This window comes from Juglans microcarpa x Juglans regia, chromosome 6S (genome assembly GCF_004785595.1).
Source record: "Juglans microcarpa x Juglans regia isolate MS1-56 chromosome 6S, Jm3101_v1.0, whole genome shotgun sequence".
NCBI lineage: Eukaryota > Viridiplantae > Streptophyta > Magnoliopsida > Fagales > Juglandaceae > Juglans > Juglans microcarpa x Juglans regia.
Window position 1 is genome coordinate 11,092,378 of NC_054605.1, and position 16,995 is coordinate 11,109,372.

A 16,995-nucleotide genomic window follows, 5' to 3' on the forward strand; every position below is an offset into this window, starting at 1 on the left:
CTAAAATTCTCGAACACTCCAACAAATCCAAGGCAACCTTTTTATTCCTATCCAATATAGAAATTAAAAGATAAAAAATTGTCCCAAGTGCCTTTTGTTTTCCTTATGACACAATTATGTTTTCTCACTAACCAAACAGGAGATAATCTCACTAACCAAAATATTTGAGCACAAAGCACAACATTTGAAAATACTTTTAAGCTGAACATGATTTTACTCCTACTCACTAGTTTTGTCTACTGAAATAAATATTATTTATAGAAAAGACAAACTCTAATATTTAATATACTGAAATTCATGTGTTAATATACTGAAATTCAAGTGTTGATAGACTTTTAAGCAGAACACGATTCTACCAACCACCAACGGAAGAAAAGAGTTGATGCAAACAACCACCAAAACAACTACAAACGACCAAAACAACATGTACTTTTGGGTTCTACAATAAACAACCAAAAATAGGAAAGAAAACAAACCTTGAGTAGATTGGGTTGTTCCGTCGATGGTGGAGGAGACTGGGTTGTGGTGGTCGACGATGGTGGAGATTTGGTCAGGGGCGCAACAGAGGCGTATTGCATAACTCCATTCAAATGTTTTCTTTTGTTTTGCTTTAGGTTGAAAAGAAGGGTAATGTTGTCATTTTTTGCTGTAAAATGGGGACAATCTAGTCATTTTACAGCTTGGACAAATCCCATTTCTACGTCTTTTATTAAGGGCTTCCCACCACTATTCACTTATTCACATTCTTTCTTTGTTTATTTTTTATTTTGTATTTTTTTAAAGAGTTAATCTACATACCGTCCCTAAATGGAGATTGCTTATGCAAGCTTGCCCAGTTATGTTTAAAAAAAAATTAAAATTACAATAATATCCTTTTTAAAATGATGTTTTTTTTCCTTTTCACTCTCATTCATCAATGAGACTGCACACGCAGTCTCTCACTCAGAACTGCAAATAGAATTTCTCTTTGTTAAAATGGTAAAGAAGAATTAGAAAAAATAAAATAAGTATTGTTTAAATTAAGAAATCATCTTCCAATTAGCCTTTATTTTCTTAGCATAATAGCATTTGTATCAATAAATTATGAATCATTGAATCAAATTTCAAAACTTTGTTCCCTTCCCTTCCTTTTATATCTCTTAACTTTATTTAGAAAAGTGTTACAATCACAAAAAAATTTTATAAAAGTAAATTCACAAGCTAACGTGATTTCATAGAATACGTTAGATTTACTTTACAATATATACAAACATCAAGCCACGTGAGTTAACATTATATGTTTTTTATTCAAAAGAACATCCTTGCTTTATCATTTCCAAGATGCATACAATATTACAACATGACCATTTTGAAAAGGCGAAATTTGATAAACATATTTGTAATTTTATTGGACGCGTTCTGCGTGAGATGGAAGAAAACAAACAATTTTTATTTCTCGGAAAATGCTAACTTGCCTGTGGTTTTGTCCCTTACCGTTCATGTATTTTATTTTATTTAATAATTATAGAATTAATTATCAGTGACTTTGTATATTTTTTGCCCAGCAGCTGACTAGCACTGTCCAAGCTAGTTTTTGGATGCGGAGTCAATAAGCTTCGAGGAATGCACATGGAGGCTGAAGAAAATGACATGTTTTCGTGTAATCGATTGCACATGGACCAGGAATGCAGTACACCTACAGTTTTGGTATAATACTTGCAAATATGGTAAACGCAATGCAGCACTAATCAAAAAGTGCAGTCAATGGCCAGTCAAGTGGGTTTTAACTTCTGGGATCCATTGAGATCAACCAAGTGATGAATGATTCCCAAAACCCTAATACATCAGAAATGGAAAAGAATAATATGAAAACACTCTGAAAACTCTTTGATGAATCCGTACTAGAGTTGGAAACCACTTCCATCTACCTCAAGAGCTAAGCAGCGAGTGAATGCAAAAAAAACAAAACACTAGGCCCCTCATCCAAGAATAAGCACAATGCCTTGTACATGCGATGAAAATCGATCTACCTAGTTTTGATCCCGACTTGTATGAGACAACCCTTGTCTAAAATGGGGTTGACTGTTTGGATACAAAGACATTTCATTTCATCTCATCTTATCTAATTTTAATTAATAATCTCATTACTATTTACAAACCATCTCAACTCATTTTATCTCATCTAATCTCGCTATCCAATCTCAACCTTTTGGAACATGGTCAGAAGCAATTCTGATTTGAATCTTTTTCTTCTGACTCGACTTTACTTAAAGAACCATTCCAAAATTTAAACGAAATTAGCACTCTTTAGAAACCTAATTGTCTGACAGTAGTATGGCCATATGGATTCCACAAAATCAAGGTACCCCTCCACCATCCGCTCCTGCAATTCTTTCAGCTTTTTTCTTGAGAAATCTTTGTAGCCTACGTTCGTCATAGTCACTACAGGTTGCAAGACACGAGCTTGTACATTTTCAGTAAGCTTCCCACATGCAACATAGCTATACGCCACCCTGTAGTAAGTGGGCATATTCTTGATTACTTCAACAGTCAGCTTGAAGCTGAAAAGATAGAGAGTGGACAACCAACGAAACATCTTGACGTAGAGAGCTATGATAAGGGGCCCACAGATCCACATAGGTGTCAATTCTTTTGAAACTTCGGCCCCAAAAACCACATTAACTGCCAGGTATAAAGGGATGCTGCAGAATAAGTAGAGCAATTAGAATCGACAAAGATGTACCCTTATGAGTGAGTTTGCAGGACACTTCGTTCAAACCTAGAGACCTATATGTGATGAGAACACTTGTGCAGCGTATGGCTAATGAGAAAATAAAAAGGTGAAACGTCTTTCGAAAACAGACAAATATGACATTTAAACATTGGCCCACCAGCAATAATATCATGATAAGTGAGTGTCTCGCAAGTCAAGCAGACCAACAGAAGAGAGAAATTGTGGCAGGCCAAACCGTTATACTTACAACATCAGTAACGGTATCTTTACTGTTGCATCCAGACCTAGAAAGTAGCACCAAGCTGCCCTTAGAATCTTCTCTCTTTCCTTGTTTTGAGTAACCTGTTGAATTTTTGATAACTCACTTATAGATGGTTCTTCCAAAACTCCATCCACTACTTGACTTGGTGATTGTGTGCGCAGCACTGTCAACCATTTCAAGAATAATTTCTGAAAAGCAGGGGAGGATCGAATGCTCTCGTTTGCTTCATAGGTATAAGAAAGTGGAACATCATTTGCCTTTGGAGAGTGTGTTACGTGATCCTCGCTTCCTTTTAGTTTAACAGAATTTGTTGGAACCTTTGATCCACTTGCCCTGCCTGGTGGTTCTTGTTTTGGGCACAGCCTTTGAAAGCTGATATTCTCAAAGGCTTGAGTTTTTCAAGTTTGCAAGAAGCCCCTACACTGTGGAAACAAGTTTTCTGAATTTATATGACCAACATAAATGAAAAATGTTGGCGTGTGTGGATAGTACTTCTAGATAATTTAAATCTAATTACACTTGATTCTTTCAAACCATGCGAGGGATTTCATTTGCAAGATTACTTTTTACAAATCTTGTAATGAATATCTTTCATATCAATTGCACTTTCATTGGAATAGCTTTTTTTATTATTACAAGTCAGAATATGATTTATTAGAACTTAAATCGAAAACTCAAATCAGTTTATTAGATTTTTTTTTTTTTTTTTATTATTGGCACCGAGCATCTGAGAACAAATTCCCGATTAATCCTAGGGTTGCACAGGTCTTCGGCAAGGAGTTTTCCGCAAGTGCACCTCAGGTAATTCAGGGGGAAGTTCCTCTATTCCGATGGCTCCTAGAAATTGTTTGCATCCAAAAGTATTCGAACCTTAGACCTAGAGGGAGCATGTCACCAAGACCAAGGCCTTTACCACTTACAGCCACACAGTCTATCCAACTGAGCTACTCCAGCTGTTTTATAAGAATTTAAGACAGTTGTATAAAAGATTTCATTGTATTTTTGTGTTTTTGTTTTCTAACAAGTAGCAAGGTGAATCTCAGCAGTGAGCCTGCAACAGACTTCTTCATGAACCAGTCAACTTGTCCAAAGTTAAATGCAATATGAAATGAGGTGCCTTGGTTCTCCTCCAAAACAATTTGGTTCTTGAAACAACATATTGTCTTTGCTAGCTTATAAGAAATTTTGGCTCAGCTAAATGCCTATGTTTCTAACATTTGCAATCAGTTAAAATAATGTCGTCATCAAGAGCAAGGCATTCTCTATATATCTTCCATGTCGTAAATTTCTATCCTAACAAAAAACCAATGTCTTTCTTAGCTTACATCGAGTTGCCTCTTGCAACTTGTATATATTAACCTTTATAATCTTGAACAGGTCTCCACACATCATCTGCTTTTACTTATTTAAAAAATATCTCTTGAACTAGGAAGACATAGTCATATATCTTGTTTCTTAACCATGTGGCATTCAAGTATATGGTTATGGAAGTGAACCCTTATCAGAACAATAGCATATATACAAGAATGGCAACAACAGAGTCTTAAGAAGATAAATTCTCACCTTAAACAAACATTGCGCTTTAATATGAAACACCTATCTGCTTTCGCAACCACATTTACATACCGCTTCATCTTCAACCCTTTGTCCCATAATAAGGGTCTCGAGATGAATGTGGAATAAGAACCCTGATATGCATAAGCAAGAGAAATATTTACACCATTCAGATACATATAATATTTGGAATATGTATCTACGAAATTGCTGAGAACAAATTAATCTAGATTGTACATGGGATGCTAATACAAGGTAGGAAGGTCACATACTTTAATGATGTTTATCTATAAACGGGAGTCACTGGTGGCAAAACTGCTAACTGATAAGAGCACAAGGCATCACCATCAACTTAGGGTTTCAGATGCTTAACCAAACTATGAAACTAGAAAAAAAAAAGGTTGAAATGCTAGCGAAGTGAATATATCTATTACTTTATTAAATGTACTTCAATTTTAATTAGTGCAAAATAGAATTCCAAATGTACCACACAAATCTAAATTGCATTCTTGGGCTGCTTAGATTGGTTATTTGCCAAAACCTAGAATAGAAAAATAGAAAACTACTGCACATACCAGGTTTATGAAAGTGCATATAAAAAAAGAAGGATACGTGCTGGAGTGGTACTAATGTGGCAGTTAAGCTAATATAATTTTAACTCTGTTTCTCAAACAATTATATTAGTAAATTACCTGCATTTGATGGGATACCAAGGCCATTGTCTCAATCTTAGCCAGCCGATCATTTATGCAGAACGGCCTGGTTCGAGGAAAACGAAAACACATACAGTAAACACTCATTTATCCAAAGAGGTAAGAAAATGGAGAAATTTCTTCCAGATTCATAACACAGTCCTAAAGCAACTTGGAGAATATATAAACAAGAACGAAAAAAAAAAAAAGAGTCAATAGCCCATCTCAATATTATTACACTACAAATTCTCACATAAGCAGAATTCACAACTAAACATCTACATAGTTTTCAAAATTTAAAAAATATATATATATATATATATATATTCAGAATAACGAATGCCAAACTCTGACAAAATTACGAACTTCCAGACAACAAAACGCATAGAATGCCTAGCTTTAACTTGGAAGCAAAGCAACCTCACGAAGACGCAACAGGGGTTTGTGTGCAACAAAGCATCGGGAATATCTATCCAATCACCAATTATAGAAGCAGAAACGAAAGCTGAGCTTAGAAACCCAAAACATGCAGCACTTCAATGCTGTTTCCTGTCCTTTTTCCTCAACGTTCTCGGCAACCAAATAGAATCAAATACATTCCCAGCACCCAAAAGAAACAAACAGAAAGCAAACCTCTAACAAAGCTAAAACCAAAAAGGCTTGAACAAAAATAAGCTTAAATTCCGCAATTGAGAATGTGATTTTATACTTAACCTGTGCACTTGAATTCATGAGCTCCTCAAACCTAAATCTTTCTTTTCTTGGGGGGGGGGGGTTGGTGCGGGTGGCTAAAAAACAAAGCTTTGTATAATTATGGGTAAACAGACAGCTAGAAGAAACCGTTTTAGCTTTATCCACAATTGAGTTTCAACGTATAGAATAAATAGATAGCAAGAAAAACGAAAGCGAGATGGCCTTTTTTGTGGGTGAAAGAATTTAGGAATCCTTTGCACAGTATGTCAGTAAGATATGACGATGACGAAACAAAAAACACCAAGGGTGGCGTTAAGAAGGACGGTTGAAGAAATAAATCAAATGGAGAGAGAGAGAGAGAGAGAGAGAGAGGAATCGGTTGCCCTTGTGAAGTGGAGTGACCCGTTTCGGCCTTTCCGTTTTGGTGTGCGGTAAAGTGTTGGATCAGGCGTGCCTTTGTTGCGCTTTCGATTTACCTCTTCAAATCTCCCCCCGCCCCCCGTTTGTTGCGCTTTCGATTTACCTCTTCAAATCTCCCCCCGCCCCCAACGGGGGGCGGGGAGCAGAGCAAAAATAGTAAATATCACCAGAGTTTTATATAATCAGAATAGTAGTAATGGACTCAATAAAATTATATTTTGGTCAAATTTTAATTAGATTGTATAAAAATTTATTGTAGTAGACTCAACAAAGCTACAATATTTTTAATTTTGATAATTTTCATTCGCCAAATCTGTTAAGTCTAAGTTATTGGCTAAATATTATTTTGGAATATAAAATTCCCTCTCCCGCGTGCTATTTACACGAGTTCACAATTTAAAAAAATTCATCTTCATCTCAAAAGCACGAAGCGCCTTGGTACAATTCTAATTTCCTTTGCAGTTCCAAGATCAGAATGTTATTACTAAGATGTGTCAAGAATTCAATGAAGAACTTGAAAACTGAAAAGCAGTAAAGTAAAGAACACACAAGAATTACGTGATTTGATCCTAATAATCTATATCCACGGCAGGAACCTCTAAAAGTTTTCTGATTTCATTGATCATGATGAACAATACAATATTGAGAATTACAAGATATGACCCTTGCTTCCCTTTGATCTCTTAAAGTCTCTCTCGGGTTCTACCTCTTTGTTTCTCCCTGATCTTTCACCAATTTACAATTTAGTTCTCTCTTTTATTTTTATTTTTTAAATGAACTACATTAATCCTTTTATAGTTACATAAATGCATAACAAAAGAAACTACAGCCCTCCACCTCAGCAACTTGAGTATCACTTGGCTGTAAGCCTTCTCTGTTTAACACATGTAAGGATCTCAATGGTTGACATTTTATAACAATTCTCCACCTTGGCAAGCATTTAGTCCTTGCAAGATGTATTCTTCTTCCTCTTAGAAAGTTCTTGCAGGTTTCCCCTAGTGGGTACTTAACAATTTCTCACATTAATTAAGCTTAGACAGTGTCTAAACTTGGTTGTTAGTAAGGATTTTGTCATCATCTCAGAATGGTTGTCTTCAGTAGGAACCTTTTCAACCCCAATCTTCCCAGCAGATATGATGTCCTTCACGAAATGAAGCATGGCATCTATATGCTTGGATCTCTCATGATATACATTATTTTTGGCAAGATATATGATGCTTTGATTATTACAGTGAACTGTGACACTACATTTGTACATGCCTAGTTCATGATAGATCTCCTTTAGCCATATAGCCTCCTTTATTGCCTCAGTCATTGCCATATATTTAGCTTCAGTTGTTGATAACGCTACCACTAACTGTAGGTTTGCCTTCCAACTGATAGCTCCTCCAAAAATGGTAAACACGAAACCAATTAGTGATTTTCTTGTGTCTATGTTTCCAGCATAATCTGAGTCAACAAAGCCTTGTAGATCTGATCCTATTTGCACATTTTCACCAAATTTTAGTCCTAAGCACTTAGTACCGGATAAGTATTGGAATACACATTTAAGAGCATGTCAGTGTGATTTTCCTGGATTGCTCATAAATCTGCTTACAATGCTGACATCATAGGTTATATCTGGCATAGAGCAGACCATAGCATACATGATGCTACCAACCATGTTGGCATATGGAATTTTATTCATAAATTATTTTTCCTTATCAGTTTCTAGTGCTTGAGTGATTGACAATTTAGATTGCTGCCCAATAGGAATGCTTATAGGTTTTACTTGGTCCATACCAAATATGTTGAGAACTTTGGAAATATATGATTTTTTAGATAAGTAGAGAAGCCTTTTATTCCTTTATCTTATTATCTCCATTCCCAAAATTCTATTAGCTAGACCCAATTTCTTCGTTTCAAATTCTAACTTAAGCATGCACTTGACTTGCTCAATTTGAATTCTTTCCTTACATGCAATAAGCATATCATCCACATATAACAATAGGTATATTAGATTTTCATTGACTTGCTTGTTGTATACACAGCTATTATAATTGCTTCTACTAAAACCATTGTGAATCATGTGGTTGTCAAATCTTTTATACCACTATCTTGGGGACTGTTTAAGTCCATACAGTGATTTCTTTAATAAACACACTTGATTCCTTGTGGTTTCAGTAGAGAAGCCTTCGGGTGGTTGCATGTATAGAATTTCTTCAAGTTCACCATGCAAGAATGTTGTCTTGACATTCAATTGTTCCAAATGCATGTCTTGGTAAGCTACATAAGAGAGTAAAAGTCTTATGGAGCTATGTTTAATCACAGGGGAGGAGATTTCATTATAATCCACTCATTCCTTCTATATAAACCCCTTAGCAACTAACCTAGCTTTATACCTAGGTAGTTCAACCCCTTGAATGCCCTCTTTTCTTTTGTAGATCCACTTAGACCCAATTAATTTATAATTTTCTGGTTTGGAAACCATCTCCCATGTTTTATTTTTATTTAAAGATTCCATTTCCTCTTGCATTGCAAGCATCCATTTATCTACTTCTTTGCTGGTCATGGCCTTCCTTAAAGGTTCTAGGTTCCATTTCAATTACTTTCTCAGCAATAGTAAGAGCAAAAGCTGTAAGTTCAGCTTGCCCGTACCTTTGAAGAGGTTTTATTACTCTTCTTTCCTTATCTCGAGCTAATTGGTAAGTATTTTCTCCACTTTGGTTCCTAGCCTCTGAACTAGAGTCCTCAGTTTTACTAAATTGAGTTTCATGATTACAAGGTGAGTCTATTGACTGCTCCACCTCAAGATCAGTAGTGGCAGGTAATTGTTCATCACATTCTGATTTTTCTTTCTTTCCTTCCATTTGCCTCTCATTAAAGGTTACATCCCTACTAATAATATATTTCTGTTTTCCAGGTTCATTTATCCACAATTTGTATCCTTTTACCCTTTCTGGATATCCCACAAAAATGCACCTAACTGCATGTGGTTTCAACTTATCTGTTTTTGAGTGTGCATAGGCTATAAATCAAAAAATTCTTAAGTGGTCATATCCTGAAGGTTTTCCTGACCAAATTTCTTGTGGAGTTTTGAGGTTTAAAGCTGAGGAAGGACACCTGTTAATTAGGTGCACAGAAGTAGCAGCAGCTTCAGCCCAAAAGGTTTTTGATAAACCTGATGTGGCCATCATGCATCTCACCCTTTCTAAAATAGTTCTATTCATTCCCTTAGCTAGACCATTTTGTTGGGGTGTTTCTCTAACAGTTTTATGCCTAGCCAACCCTTCCCTCTTACAAAATTCATTAAACTCCTTTGACAAATACTCTAAGACATTATCTATCCTTAACCTTTCAACTTTTATGCCAACCTTGATTTTCTACTAGTTTTTTCCATTGCTTGAATTTAGCAAAAGTATCACTTTTATTTTTTAGAATGTATAACCATACTTTCCTTGAGTAGTCATTAATAATAGTCAGAAAATACGTTGCACCCCCATGTGACATTACCTTTGCAGGTCCCCATAGGTCTGAGTGGATGTAATCCAAGGTTTGCTTGGTTTGATGAGTAGCTGCTTTGAAGTTGACTCTTTTTTATTTCCCAAGTGTGCACTCCTCACAGAAAGGTAACTCTCCAAGATTCTCATTTTTTAGTAAACCTTGTTTCTTGAACTCTTGAAGACCTTTTTGACTCCCGACCTTCTATACCATAAAAGGACATTGTCTTCTATCTTCTTTTGGACTGGAGAAGCCTCAACAATGACTGTCTTGCCAACCAGTGTGTAGAGATCATTCCTTATTACTCCCTTCATGACAGTAAGTGATCCCTTTGCAACCTTTAAGATTCCAAATTCTGATTTAAAGGTACAACCAGATTGATCTAGCATTCCTAGAGAAATTAAATTTCTCTTCAACTCAGGTATGTATCTTATTTCTCTGAGTAACCTTTCCATACCATTGTGCATCTTCAACCTTACTGACCCAATTCCTAGAATCTTGCATGATTTTTTGTTACCAAGAATCACATGTCCTCCATCAAGATCAATAAAGGTTTCAAACCATGATCTAGAGGGACATATGTGGAATGAACAGTCTGAGTCCAAAATCCATTCATTTTTTTAATCCACTTCTAAGACATTCAAAACCTCAGCACTTTCATACCCATCCAAGACCACAGCTGCATTTCCCTCCTCCTTAAACTTGTTTCCCACATTTTGCCTCTTTTCTGGACAATCCCTTTTAAAATGTCCTTCCTTGTGGCAGATGAAACATTTTAATTGTTTTCCTCTCAATTTTGATCTTGTTTTGCTATTCTTCCCCTTGTAATTTCTTTTATCTGGCCTACCCCTTACAACTAACCCTTCTCCAGTTTATGTTTTATTTTCACTTTTGTTTTGTAACTCCCTTGAATGCAAAACAAATTGAACCTCTTCAAGTGATAGGCTTTCTCTCCCATACATCATAGTTTCTTTAAGGCTTGCATATGAGGAATCTAAGGAACTTAGTAACAGAATTGCTTGATTCCTATCTTCTATTGCTATGTCTATGTTTGCAAGATCCAAGATGATCTTATTAAACTCATCGAGGTGATCTTCCATAGCCATACCTAGTGTCATCTTGAATGTGTAGAGCCTTGTCTTCTTATGGAGTATGTTTGCCAGAGATTTTGTCATATACAAGTTCTCGAGTTTTAACCAAACTCCAGCTGCAGTATCTTCTTGAGCAACTTCCCTCAAGACTTTGTCTCCAAGAGAAAGGATGATGGTACTGTGAGCCTTCTACAGAACTTGTGCCTTCTCCTTTTCTGATAAAGAACTCAGTTTCTTTTCTCCAAGAATTGCATCTTGGAGTCCTTGTTGAACCAGTAGTGCCTTCATCTTAATTCTCCTTAGTCCAAAATCATTCTTTCTCGTGAACTTCTCAACATCAAACTTGGTTGTCCCCATCGAACCTGGCTCTTGATGCCACTTTTACAATTCTGATTTCCTTTGCAATTTCAAGATCATAATGTTATTACCAAGATGTGTCAAGAATGGAATGAAGAACTTGAAAAATGAAAAGCAGTAAAGTAAAGAACATATAATAATTACGTGGTTCAATCCTAATAATCTAAATCCACAGCAGGATCCTCTAAGAGTCTTCTGATTTCATTGATCATGATGAACAATACAGTATTGAGAATTACAAGATATGACTATTGTTTCCCTTTGATCTCTCAAAGTCTCTCTCGGGTTCTACCTCTCTGTTTCTCCCTGATCTCTCACCAATTTACAATTTAGTTCTCTCTTTTAATTTTTTTTTTAAATGAACTACATTAATCCTTTTATAGTTACATAAATGCATAATAGAAGAAACTGCAGCTCTCCACCTCAGTAGCTTGAGTATCACTTGGCTGTAGCCTTTCTCTGATTGACACATGTAAGGGTCTCAATGGTTGACATTTTATAACATGCCCAAATCCTAAACTTAACCACAGAAGGCGTCCAGTCTCCATCAGTCATCATTTCAATGATGTGACATCATCTTACTAGAGTGTTTTGCAATATTATGATTAGTTGATGCCAATTTTTTCTTTTAAAATCTAATATGAACGTTAGAAAATTAATATGTATTATTTTAATAACGAATAAATATTCAAATTAAAATTAGAATTGAAATAAACGAAAATTTCAAAATCAATATTTTAATAGAATAGTGATAGACTTGAAGAGTCTGTTATTTGGTGTTTTTGAAAAGTGGCTAGCTAAATTTATAAAAGTGAATTCTCTAGCCAAATTTTAACCAAATTTTGTTGAGTCCACTACTAATGCTCTTACTAGTAAGGATGGCATCTAGATGTGCATGTCTCTCCATGTTTGAGCTGGCCAGCATTTTACTCATTAAGGAAGCGAATACTTTTACTTCTCATTATATTCATTTGTGCAGTGAGCACTTTTGCTCTTCACTATGCTCTCTTGGGGCGAGTACTTTATTTTTCTACGATGCTTGTTGAGGTGACGACCATTGTACTTAATCTAGGTTGTTCGTCAAGGTGACAAGAACTTTTGTTCTTGCAATATTCGCTTGGGTGTCGAGTATTTTTGCTCTCCTTATTACTCGCTTGGAAGCAAACACTTTTACTATTCATGATTCTCGCCTAGGTGTGAGCACTTTACCTTTCCACAATGTTTGTCAAGATGGAGAGTTTCATGATCCTTCATGAAATTTCTGCTCACTTGATGCTCACCTGGGCGTGAGTTTCATGCTCCTTCACGATGTTCATGAGGTAATGAGATTCATGCTCCTACAAGGTGCTCGCCGAGGTGACAAGCATTGTCCTTAATTCATCCAAGTTGTTGTTGAGGTGATGAGCACTTTAGCTCCCACAATACTCACCTGGGTGACGAGCATGTGTGCTCTCGGTGGTGCTCGCTTGGGGGCCAAACTTCTAATTTTCAGGATAGGTCATCCAAGTAAAACTAACTCCAAAGAACTTTCTTTTATCAAATTGAAGAAACTTGTATATTCTTGCTACAAATATACATTAAAATGATGGTTTTTTTTTTCCTATCAAAAAAAAAAATGATGGCTTTTTTACAACTTTCATCAAAACCCAAACAACAAACAATATCAATAGTTAAATCAGGATGTTAAAAAAAAAGTCGAAACTTGGTAAATAAAGTAGAGACCGAAAACACTTTCAAAAGAAAAAGAAACGAAACGGATTTAAATCCATAGTGTTGTAATATTCAAATACTGTAGAAATTCAGCAAGTTTAACGGTAAAATATGAAAAAATAATCCCACCCTGCTCATTGTTTCATATTGCTCATCTGAGAAACTTTGTTGTAAAGTTTTAATTTTATTCACAATTGCAAGAACCGTATCGAAATGTAATTTAACAAGAACTAGGTCAAATTCACAAGTACTTGTAAAAACATTGGAAACCAATCAAATATAAACTAAATAAGTTATAATGTAGTTCAAAAAAATGAATTCTAAAATAAGATAAAACGTTAAGAACTAAACAATGAATGAATCAAAGCAAGAAATAATTAATTTAATAAACCAATCACAATAAAAAAAAACTAAAATAAATTTTAAAGATGCAAATTAATCTAAAAAATGAATAAATTATTAATGGAGAACGATGTAAGGTTTTGGAAGCCACCTCATTAATTCATAGTAATATATTTATGATAATTAATTCTTCTCGAACGTTTGCATGATAATGTAGAAATCAGTGTTGTCATCATGGAAAATTTCATCATTGAAACCACATTTTATTTTTTAAGAAAATATCTAAAATATGTTCTTCTTCGCTTAAAGGTGTAAAATTAAATCATCACTTGTATCTGTTAAAACAAATAATAAAATATATTATATTTTATTTTTAACAAAATTATAAATTAGGCTCTTAACTGAGTAAGAGTATTTTAGATCATGAGAAAAACATGATTGAACTCATATAAATAATTTGATCTATCTCATGTCACACAGAAATTGGTAACACATAAATAATATTAAGAGTAATCACAAGCAGATTGGAAAATATTGAAATTGTATTGATAATCTCACTTCGAGGGTGAGTTCCTCCAATTAGAATAGAGAAAGAGAATTAGAGTGTTTTGGAATATTGCTCAAAAGATGCCTCCCTATGACTCTGCTAGGGACTAATAACGGTAGGGAAATCCACACGTCGGACCCTTTCTGCCACGCAAGCAATCAAAACACTAGGGAAATAACAGAAAGTGTAAATAGTAAATGGACTTTTAATGGAACTAATGTTCCAAATAGAAAATAACAAAGCAACTATAATTACAAATAACTAAGCCTAAGGCCCACATAAGAAAGGAAGCTCCACCCTTCTAGATTCAGCAGCTAAACCCAAGCTTTAGCCCATAACTAAGCCCAACCAGTCCCTAGAATCCAACCTGTGTGTGACAAACCCCCCTGTTAGAACACCTTACCCACAAGGTAAGGGTATTGTCCCTTCAACAACTGATAGGGTTCCTAAGACACATCGTCTGGGTGTTAACCTTGCCAATGAGTAAGCAACTCTACCAAAGGATGATTTTTCACCTTTCAAACACGCCGAGCCATTATTTCCTTCTGTTTTGGCTTAAAGATCCCTTCTTGAGTCACTGGCAGCAAGGTTGGGTAAGCTGCAGTTTGTTGCCCTAGTTTTTTCTTAGTCTGGTAGACATAGAAGGCAGGGCGAATGGAGGTCGAAGGGGGTAGCTAGAGCCGATAAGCCACTTCACCGATACATTCAACAATCTGGAAGGGCCCATATAAGTGGGAAGCTAGTTTCAAACTCTTCCTTCGAGCTACTAACAGCTACCAATAGGGTTGCAACCAAAGGTAGACCCATTCTCCTGCCTCAAAAATATATTCTTCTAGCCTTATATCTGTGTACTTTTTCATTTTTTTTTCCTATGCCCTTTTGCTCTTATGTTTGAATAGTTTTAGGGCTTGACCTCTAGATCTTAGATTGTCCTCCAAAGCTTTGATCTTAGTTGTCTCTGGGACATAGGGTAGCAAATTAGGGGGTTGGTAACCATATAGAGCTTTAAATGGGGTTAGGCAAGTATAGGCATGTTGGGTGGTGTTGTACCACCACTATGCCAAGGGTACCTACTGAGCCCTGATTAGTTTTTTAATATCCAATCTGAACCCTAGCCAATTAAATTCTCTTTTTACTCTATGTAGGGTCTTATCATACCCAGAGTACCCTCCCACAGGGCTGTTATCAAACAACTATAATAGCTTGTGCTTGGTCCTCCATACTCAGCCACATACACCCTCCTTTTGTAATACAATAACCTTCATTTCATTGAAAATTGATCGGGTAAGGAACCCTTCTCCTCTTTAGCAAATAAACTGATGGTGTGGAGATCTTTAGTATAATCCAATTTTATCTTTACCCATATTTTAGGCCTTTAGGGGTTGGAATGGATAAAACTGAGGGGTTGACTTCCAGCTCTGAAATCCTACCCTCAAACTTCCTTGACAATGCATCTCCAATTTTATTGTTCTTTCCCTTTTTGTACTCCACTTTAATATCATAACCCAACAGTTTTGACACCCATTTTTTATGCATAAGTGTCCCCACCTTCTGTTCTAGAAGGTATTTAAGGTTTCGAAACCCATTATGATTAAATGCAACTGAAGTTGCACAATTGAAATTGCATAGAAAAAAAGCTACTAATGATGATATGTTTGAAATGAAACATATAACAGATTCACGCCTCGAATGTGCTCCTACAGTAGTAATATCGAGTGCGAATGTTCACTCAGTATGTTGAACTAATATATTCTTTACTAGTGGTTGAATAAAACGGCGAGTGGTTAATAAAAAATCACTAGGCTCGTCCAACCGGTTCTACTGCATTCCTTGAAGTGAATAGAATCTCATTTAATCATAATAAAGGAAATCATAGTCGCAAACATGGACATGGTAGAAGAAACTATAGGGATCAAGGGTAGAGTACTCAAAGTTTCTCAAAGAAAAATACTTCATGCCACCAAAAGTGGAACCACACCATGAGAAAACAAGATGAAAACAAAAACTTGCAGAATAAGTCTATAAACAAATATAAAGATAAGTGTTACATGTGTGGTATGAAAAAGCATTGGTCACATACCTATCATACCTCCAAGTATTTGGTGGACCTATATCAAGCATCTATGAAGGTAATCTAACTTATTTTGATAATCCAAATGTGATACTTTGTATTTCTTTATTATAATTACATTATATTTGAGTCGTTATCTTTTAATACATCCTGTTAAACTTTCTTTTGCATTAATAAATTTTTATACATATTTTTGTTTATAAAGATACATGAATTCTATTGATGCATTGACCAATTCCAAGATGATTGGTAACGATATATGTCTAATAGACAGTTGTACAACATACACAATTATTAAGGATAAAAAATATTTTCAATATTTGACATTATATAGAGTCAACTTCAACACAATATATGGGTCATCGAACCTAATTGAAGGCTCCGAAAGAGCCGACATCATGTTGCCAAAAAGAACAAAATTTTGTGATGACGATACTTTGTATTCTTCAAAATCTACAATAAATTTACTAAGTTTTAAAGATATTCATTGTAATGGGTTATCATGTTGAAACCACCAATGAAGGCAGTGATAAATATCTTTACATTACAGAAATAAATTTTGGCTAGAAGTTCATATTAGAAAAATTGCAAGTTTTCTCTTCTTAGTTATATTACACAACATTAAAAAAATTGAATCACATGTTGTAATGCACCAGAAGTGCTCTGATCTAAAGATCTTTATACTTTGGCATGATCATCTTTCATCTTGGTTATCCGAGATCAATCATGATACATCGAATAATTGAGAATTCATATAGACATCCTTTAAAGAACCAGAAGATTCTTTTACCAAGTAATTATCCATGTGTAGCATGTTCCAAAGGAAAACTAATTGTTAGGCCATCCCCCTCCAAGATAATTATTGAATCTCCATCATTTTTACAAATAATCCATGGAGATATATATTTATATACACACATATATATGGACCTATACATCCACCATGTGGTCCATTTAGATATTTTATGTTATTAATAGATACATCAACTAGATGGTCACATATTTGTCTACTTTCTACTATAAATATTGCATTTTCTAGACTTCATGACCAAATTATCAGATT